The sequence below is a fragment of the Alligator mississippiensis genome, chromosome 1 (assembly GCF_030867095.1).
Source record: "Alligator mississippiensis isolate rAllMis1 chromosome 1, rAllMis1, whole genome shotgun sequence".
NCBI classification, from domain to species: Eukaryota; Metazoa; Chordata; order Crocodylia; family Alligatoridae; genus Alligator; species Alligator mississippiensis.
Window position 1 is genome coordinate 386,607,276 of NC_081824.1, and position 7,811 is coordinate 386,615,086.

The window sequence follows — 7,811 nt, forward strand, 5'->3', positions numbered from 1 at the left end:
GCGTAGGAGCCGCCATTCCTCGCCAGGACAGGGTTAAACTGCGAAGCGCAGCAAAAAAAAAAAAAAAAAAAAAAAAAAAAAAAAAAAAAAAAAAAAAGCCTCAGGCTGACAGGGGGGACTGGGAGGGGGCTGAAAACGCCCCCAAATCGGCCTGAGGGGGGGCAGAGCAACCCTGCAGGGGCTCAGGGCAAGCCCCAAGGCAGGGGCAGATGGCAGGGACCAAGGGAAGGGGCCCTGGGGGAGGGAGGCAGCAGAAATCAAAGGGACAACTCAGGCGGGGGTGGGGGAGGGGCAGAGACAAACGAGGCTGCCAGAGCCCAGGGGAAAATGGCTCAGAAAGTGGGGGGAAGGGGCAGGGGGGGGGTCCCCAGGGACAGGGTGGGGAGAGGCAAGGGTTTTTTTTGGGGGGGACAGGAAAAGGGGGGCAGGGAGTGCGAGGCAACGAGCTGAAAGCACCTGAGCTGGAGGAGCTTAGAAGGGCTTCAGCTGTCGGCGGCCATCTTGAAAGAAAGAAAGAAAGAAAGAAAGACTTTGACTTTTAAGAGACCTTTATTCCCCGGAGGGTGATGACTCGGAGCCAGTCAAAAGCATGTACAAGGACGCCCGAAGCTCTGGGCCTCATGGACAAGGCCTGGGCTCGTGGCCTGCAAGGCCTGCCCGTACACTCTAGACAAAAAAAAAACCAACCAACACAACGAAACTTAAGGACTATTTACAGTATTTACAGTTGTGCCAGCAGGGACACCCATGGAGGCCTCCGGGGTCGACCCGCACGAGCAAAAGTCCAGGGCCTCGGCTCGCTTGACGCGTCTCTGCGGCTTGAGCAGCCGGTGGCATCACAGAGCGAGGATCAGGCGTCCCGCCTCGACCCGGCACAGCACCCCCTCGAGGGCCCAGCGCTCCTCAAAGGCGGGCACCGTCCGCCGGAGGACAGCGTGCTCAAACTCGAGCGAGAGGCGGGCCCGCACCAGCAGGCGGAAGAGCTGCAGGGCGTCGACCATCCCGGTGCCGCTGAGCTGGTTTCGCCGGCTCTTCAGGGTGGCCATCTTGGCCTGGCCCAGCAGGAAGTTGGCCAGGCTGACCGTGGCCCGCTCGGCCGCCCGGTATGGAAAGGAGTGGACGTAGGCGTCTTCGGAGAGGTCTCGGCCCAGTACCCGAAGCAGTGCGCCCAGGGCGGCAAGGAGAGGCTGCAGCCGGGGGCAGTCGAGGAAGGCGTGGAAAATGTCCTCGTCCAGCACCCCCGGGCAGAAGGGGCAGGCCGCCGAGGCCGCTGGCTCCAAGTGACGCACAAAGGTGCCGGTGGCCAGGATGCCGTGCACGAGCCGCCACTGCAGGTCGCCGGTCTTCTTGGCGATGGGCGCCTTATACAGCGTGCGCCACGCCGGGGTCCCGGGCCGCGCCAGGCGCCGCCGCCACGCGGTGTCAGGGCGGCCGGCGAGCACCTGGGCGTGCCGGGTGCGCACCACCCACATGTAGAGGCCCTTGCGGGGCAGGGTGCCAAAAGGGCAGCCCGTATTGCTGCTGGGGGGCACCGGGAGCCTGAGCAGCGTGTTGGGCCGCTCGGCCAGCTCGCCGGGTACCGCTGGGATGACGGGTAGCGGTGGGAAGGCGTCTTCTGCGGCGTCTGTGGCGGGGAGGGGCCGGCGAGTCTGGAGATGGGCTTCCAGGGCGGTCGCTGCCTCCGTCGGGAGCGCGGCCCTAACGGCCCGCAGAAGCCGCCCCGCGGTGCGGACGGAGCGCATGGCCAGCCGGGCAGCCAGGGCCTCGGGTGACAGCCAGTCCGACCGAGCGGGGTCCAGGAGGTGCTCCAGGCGGGTGGAGCGCGCCTCGACGAGAGCTGCCGTGAGGCTGGCGGAGGCCAGGCTCGGCACGACACGGTGCAGGGCCGGGTTGTGGACCAAGGGCTCTCGAAGGAGCTGCGGGAACCGCAGGTGCCTGGCCTGGGGACAGAGATGGAAGGCCGCCCGCCAGGCCCGCACCACGCTGCGGTAGAACGGGGGAAGGACCGCCCCGTTCAGGAAGGTGAGGTCCAGTTGAAACAGCTCCCGGTCAAAGCCGAGGCCCCCCACTCGCCGCAGGAATCGGCACGCCAGCTGTCGCCACGGGAGGTGGCCCTCGGTGTACAGGAGCCGCTGGAGGGCCTGCAGCCGAAAGGCGGCCACCCTGCTGGCCAGATCGATCAGGCCCTGGCCCCCCTCGCCGGTGGGCAGGTAGAGGGCAGCTCGTGGGAGCCAGTGGCGTCCGTCCCACAGGAAATCGACCAGGAGCCGCTGCCGTCGCTCCAGTAGCTCCGGCGGAGGGTCCAGCACCGCGCAGCGGTGCCACAGGGTGGCCGCCGCCAGGTTATTGATGACGAGGACGCGCCCCCGGTAGGAAAGGCTGGGCAGGCGCCAGCGCCACCGCTGCAGGCGGGCCTCCACTCCCTCCTCGAGGCCGTCCCAGTTGCGCGCCATGAAGGTCGTCGGCCCCAGGAACACGCCCAAGACCTTGAGGCCCTCGCGGCGCCAGGCGAGGCCCCCCGGCAAGTCCGGCGGAGGCCTGCCAGTCCATGCGCCAAGCAGCAGAGTGTCACTCTTGCCCCAGTTGATGCGGGCGGAGGAGGCGCGCTCGTAGGCCCGCTGGCAATCTGCCAGAGCCCGCACGTCTTCCCGGGTGGCGAGGAAGACGGTGACGTCGTCCGCATAGGCCGACAGCCGGAGACGAGGGCCAGCGGGCGGGCCCGTGGCCGATGGCAGGGCCACCCCGCTCAGGCGGCGGCGCAGCGCGTGTAACAGCGGCTCGATGGCCAGGGCGTAGAGCATGCCCGACAGCGGACAGCCCTGGCGAATACCCCTGCGCGCGGGGAACGGAGCGCAAAGCACCCCGTTCACCTTGAGCAGGCTGGAAATGTCCCGGTACAAGACCCGGAGGGCCCCGGTGAAGAGGGGCCCAAAGCCAAAGGCCTCCAGCGTGCGGAAGAGGTAGGCGTGGCCCACGCGGTCAAAGGCCTTCTCCTGGTCGAGAGAGAGGAGGCCGACGTCGAGGCCAAAGAGCTCGCTGGCCGTGAGCAGGTCCCGCAGCAGGAACAGGTTGTCTTGTATGGTCCTGCCCGGCACGCAGTAGCTCTGCTCGGGCCCGGTGAGAGAGGCCATGACCGCGCGGAGGCGGGTGGCCAGCGCTTTGGCCAGAATCTTGTAGTCCGCGCACAGCAGGGAGACCGGCCGCCAGTTCTTCATGTAGCCCAGGTCTCCCTTCTTGGGCAGCAGGGTCAGCACCGCTCGGCGGCAGCTGATGGGCAAGACCTTGTCGGCGAGGCTCTCCTGGAAAACGCGCAGGAGGCTGGGGCCGAGGAGAGGCCAGAAGGTCTTGTAGAACTCGGCAGGCAGCCCGTCGAGGCCCGGGGCTTTGCCGGAGGCGAGGCCGGCCGTGGCGGCCGCCAGCTCTTCCAGGGACAAGTCCCGCTCCAGCTCGCCGGCCTCCAGGGCATCGAGACGCGGTAGGCCCTCGTGGAGTTCCCGCGTGGCCTCGGGGCACGACGGCTCGGCCGCGAACAGGTCGCGATAGAAGGCGACGGCACGTTCGCGGACTTCGCCCGGCTCTGTAATGACCCGGCCCTCAGGAGTCTTGAGATGGTCCAAGGCTTTGCTCGCTGCCCGCCGCCGCTCCAGGTCGAAAAAGAAGCGGGTCGGGGCGTCGGTTTCCACCAGCTCCTGGCAGCGGGCGCGGATCCTCGCGCCGCGGGCCGCGCTCTCCGCCAAGTCGCGCAGGCATTTCCTGCGGAGCCGGAGGCTCTCGCTCAGTGCCGCGTCGCTGCCAGCGGCCAGCAGAGCAGCCTCGAGCTCCGCCACGTCCTCCTCCAACTCCCGGACTCGGCGGCGCGTCTCGTTCGCGGCCAGCTGGGTGTACTGCTGGCAGAAGGCTCGGGTCTGGACCTTGCCCACGTCCCACCACAGCTTCCAGGAGGAGTGGCTCGGTCTCGCAGCCTCCCACCTCCGCCAAAAGTGGGCAAAGCAGTCCCGGAAATAAGAGTCCTGGAGCAGACTAATGTTCAAACACCAATACGGTGCCCGTGCACAGGCTCTCCCCGGCAGGCTCAGTTCGCTGAAGGCCAGGCCATGATCTGATAGACCCGAGGGAGCGATGCGGCTGCTGCGCAGGAGTGGCAGGTGGTGCCTGGTGATATAAAGGCGGTCGAGGCGAGCCATGGTGAGACCGCCGGCACTCGTCTTGGCCCAGGTGTACTGGCGCGCATCGGGATGCAGGGCTCGCCAGACGTCCACGAGGTCTGCCCCCTCCAGGGCAGCTTGCAGCTTGCGAGCGGAGGGCAGGTGGGGCTCAGGCCCTGTGCGGTCGAGGCGCGGGGCAGTGGTGCAATTGAAATCGCCCCCGAGGAGGAGCAGGTCATCATCCTCGCTAGCGTCGCGCAGGAGGGCAGCCAAGCTCTCAAAGAAAGCGACCCTCTCCTGGCCATCGGAGGGCGCGTAGATGTTGACGAGCAGCAGACGGTGTTGCGCGAGGGTGACGCGGACGGTCAGCAGGCGGCCGGGGACGACCTCCCGCGGCACCGCCGCGTCAAGCTGCAGCTGCGGCGATAAGAGTGTCGCGACCCCCGCGCGGAGGCTGGTGCCGTGGCTCAGGAACACCTGTCCTCGCCAGGCAGCCCGCCAGGCCGCCTGGTTGAACCTGTCAGAGTGGGTCTCTTGTAGGAAGGCGATGGCCAGCCTCTTCTGCCGCAGGAGCTCCAGGACGGCCTCGCGCTTCACCGCGTCTCGACAGCCGTTGACGTTGAAGGTGCCAATGGTTGTGGCTGCCATGGGGGTGGGTGTGGGAGAGGAGGAGCAAAGCAGAGTGCGGGTGGAAGAGCGAGCACCCAAGAGCAGAGCAAGGCAATACAGACAGGTCAGGGAAGGCCTACCGTGCCCTACTCTAGTCGAGGGACCCGCCCAGGCCCCACTCCACTCTCACCCTCTGGGCAAGCTTGTCCAGACGGTAGGCCATCTGACGTGTGCCCCGATCTTGCTTCATGAGCTTGACTGCCGCCCTGGCAGCCTTGACAAACAATTTGGGGTCCGCACACCACTGGGTGATGTGCCCCGCTACATTTTTCTGCCCCTTGGTTAGCTTCAGCAAGGACAGGAGTCCCCCATAGTCAGGAGAGACCCAGGGGGGCTCCGCCAGCTTGGGGTGCATGTTGCCCACGGAAGAGCGGCGAGGCCGCACCCCCGGCGGGAGCTCGCCCGCAACTGCAGCGTCGACCCCCTCGATGTCCAGGCACATCAGCCGCCTCTCGTCGTCCGAGTCGAGGACCGGCTCCGCGAGGACATTCCCTGTCTTCTTGGGGGGGGAGGGGCCATCCCGCTCACGACGTCTCTTGCGAGACTCCGAGAGCTGGATCTCCATCTCGCTAACGTCCCCATCTGCTCCGGTAGGCTGGGGCGTGACCAAAGGGGCAGCGGGCTCTCCCGCCACCCCCGGGGCCAGGCCACCGGAAGAGAGACATTCGCCACTATCCCTGCTGCCGCCTGACTCCGGAGGCTGGGGGACAGGCGAGGGGAGGGGGACCCCTGAAGGCCCCTCCCCCCCACCCGCTAAGTCTGCCTCGTCGGTGGCTACATCCGACGGGGCGGGTGGTGTGGCGGCCGGAACGGGGTCCGGCCCTGTAGTGGGGGGGTCCTCGGCACTGGCCGAGGAGGGGTCTGTCAGGGATGGGGTGTTCTGAGAGGCCCCCCTCATCTCCCTCTCTTTTTCGGGTGGTAGGGAGGATGCCCGAGCCCCATCATCCGATGAGGCTCCAGCACCGCAGTCCCCGGCCACCCCAGCCACTTCGGCCGGGGCAGGCAGGGGGCAAGGGGAGGCGTCCGCCTCTCCACCCGGTGGGGCTGCCGCACCGAGGGCAGGGGGCGCCACAGACGGGGGAGGGGGCGGCGGGGCCACGGTAGCAGCACCAGCCCCTCGGCTGGACGATGGCTTCCCGCTGGAGACCCCGGTCCCCTGAGATGGAATGGGGGGGGAAGGAGGTCGGGAGGAAGAGCTCCCAGCCTCCCTGGTCCTGCCGCGTGCCCCAGAGGTCGACGCGCCGTCTCTCGGCGCTGCCGCAGGCGGCGATGGTCCGGCCGCCTTGCTCCGAGGGCACTGCGCGGCCAGGTGGGAGGAGGCCCCGCACTTGAAGCACGTGGTCTCTCCCACAGACAGATAGATAATAAACCGCCGCCCCTCGAGCGTGAGGCTCAGGGAGCGAGGCAGCGACTGGGGGCCCTCCTTGAGGAGCATGAAGACCTGCCTCCGAAAGGACAGGACGTGCTTGCCCTGAGGGTTCTTGTTTCCCATCGGCAGGCGGCGAAAAGGACTCGCAGGAAGCCCATAGGCCTCGAGTCCCCTGGCCAGCTCCCGATTGGAAACGTGCGGTGGGACGTTGGAAATCACCACCCTCACTGCCTGAGTCTCTAGGGGCGTGACAGGGTAGTGGATGCCCGCAATGTCCAGGCCCTCCGCACACACCCTGTCAACCAAGGCGGGCTTGCTCAAATAGATCATCGGGACCGTGTTCACGCGCCCCGCGTAGCGGATGGTACGCCATCCCAGGAGGGCGGCCAGAGCCTCCACGCAAGCCTCGAGCCCCACATGGAGAGGGGCATGAACCCTCAGGCCATGAGACAGTGGGAGGTCCTGAGAGACATCCTCATGCCAGCTGCCAGGCGTAGGAGCCGCCATTCCTCGCCAGGACAGGGTTAAACTGCGAAGCGCAGCAAAAAAAAAAAAAAAAAAAAAAAAAAGCCTCAGGCTGACAGGGGGGACTGGGAGGGGGCTGAAAACGCCCCCAAATCGGCCTGAGGGGGGGCAGAGCAACCCTGCAGGGGCTCAGGGCAAGCCCCAAGGCAGGGGCAGATGGCAGGGACCAAGGGAAGGGGCCCTGGGGGAGGGAGGCAGCAGAAATCAAAGGGACAACTCAGGCGGGGGTGGGGGAGGGGCAGAGACAAACGAGGCTGCCAGAGCCCAGGGGAAAATGGCTCAGAAAGTGGGGGGAAGGGGCAGGGGGGGGGTCCCCAGGGACAGGGTGGGGAGAGGCAAGGGTTTTTTTTGGGGGGGACAGGAAAAGGGGGGCAGGGAGTGCGAGGCAACGAGCTGAAAGCACCTGAGCTGGAGGAGCTTAGAAGGGCTTCAGCTGTCGGCGGCCATCTTGAAAGAAAGAAAGAAAGAAAGACTTTGACTTTTAAGAGACCTTTATTCCCCGGAGGGTGATGACTCGGAGCCAGTCAAAAGCATGTACAAAGACGCCCGAAGCTCTGGGCCTCATGGACAAGGCCTGGGCTCGTGGCCTGCAAGGCCTGCCCGTACACTCTAGACAAAAAAAAAAACAACCAACACAAAGAAACTTAAGGACTATTTACAGTATTTACAGTTCTGCCAGCAGGGACACCCATGGAGGCCTCCGGGGTCGACCCGCACGAGCAAAAGTCCAGGGCCTCGGCCCGCTCGACGCGTCTCTGCGGCTTGAGCAGCCGGTGGCATCACAGAGCGAGGATCAGGCGTCCCGCCTCGACCCGGCACAGCACCCCCTCGAGGGCCCAGCGCTCCTCAAAGGCGGGCACCGTCCGCCGGAGGACAGCGTGCTCAAACTCGAGCGAGAGGCGGGCCCGCACCAGCAGGCGGAAGAGCTGCAGGGCGTCGACCATCCCGGTGCCGCTGAGCTGGTTTCGCCGGCTCTTCAGGGTGGCCATCTTGGCCTGGCCCAGCAGGAAGTTGGCCAGGCTGACCGTGGCCCGCTCGGCCGCCCGGTACGGAAAGGAGTGGACGTAAGCGTCTTCGGAGAGGTCACGGCCCAGTACCCGAAG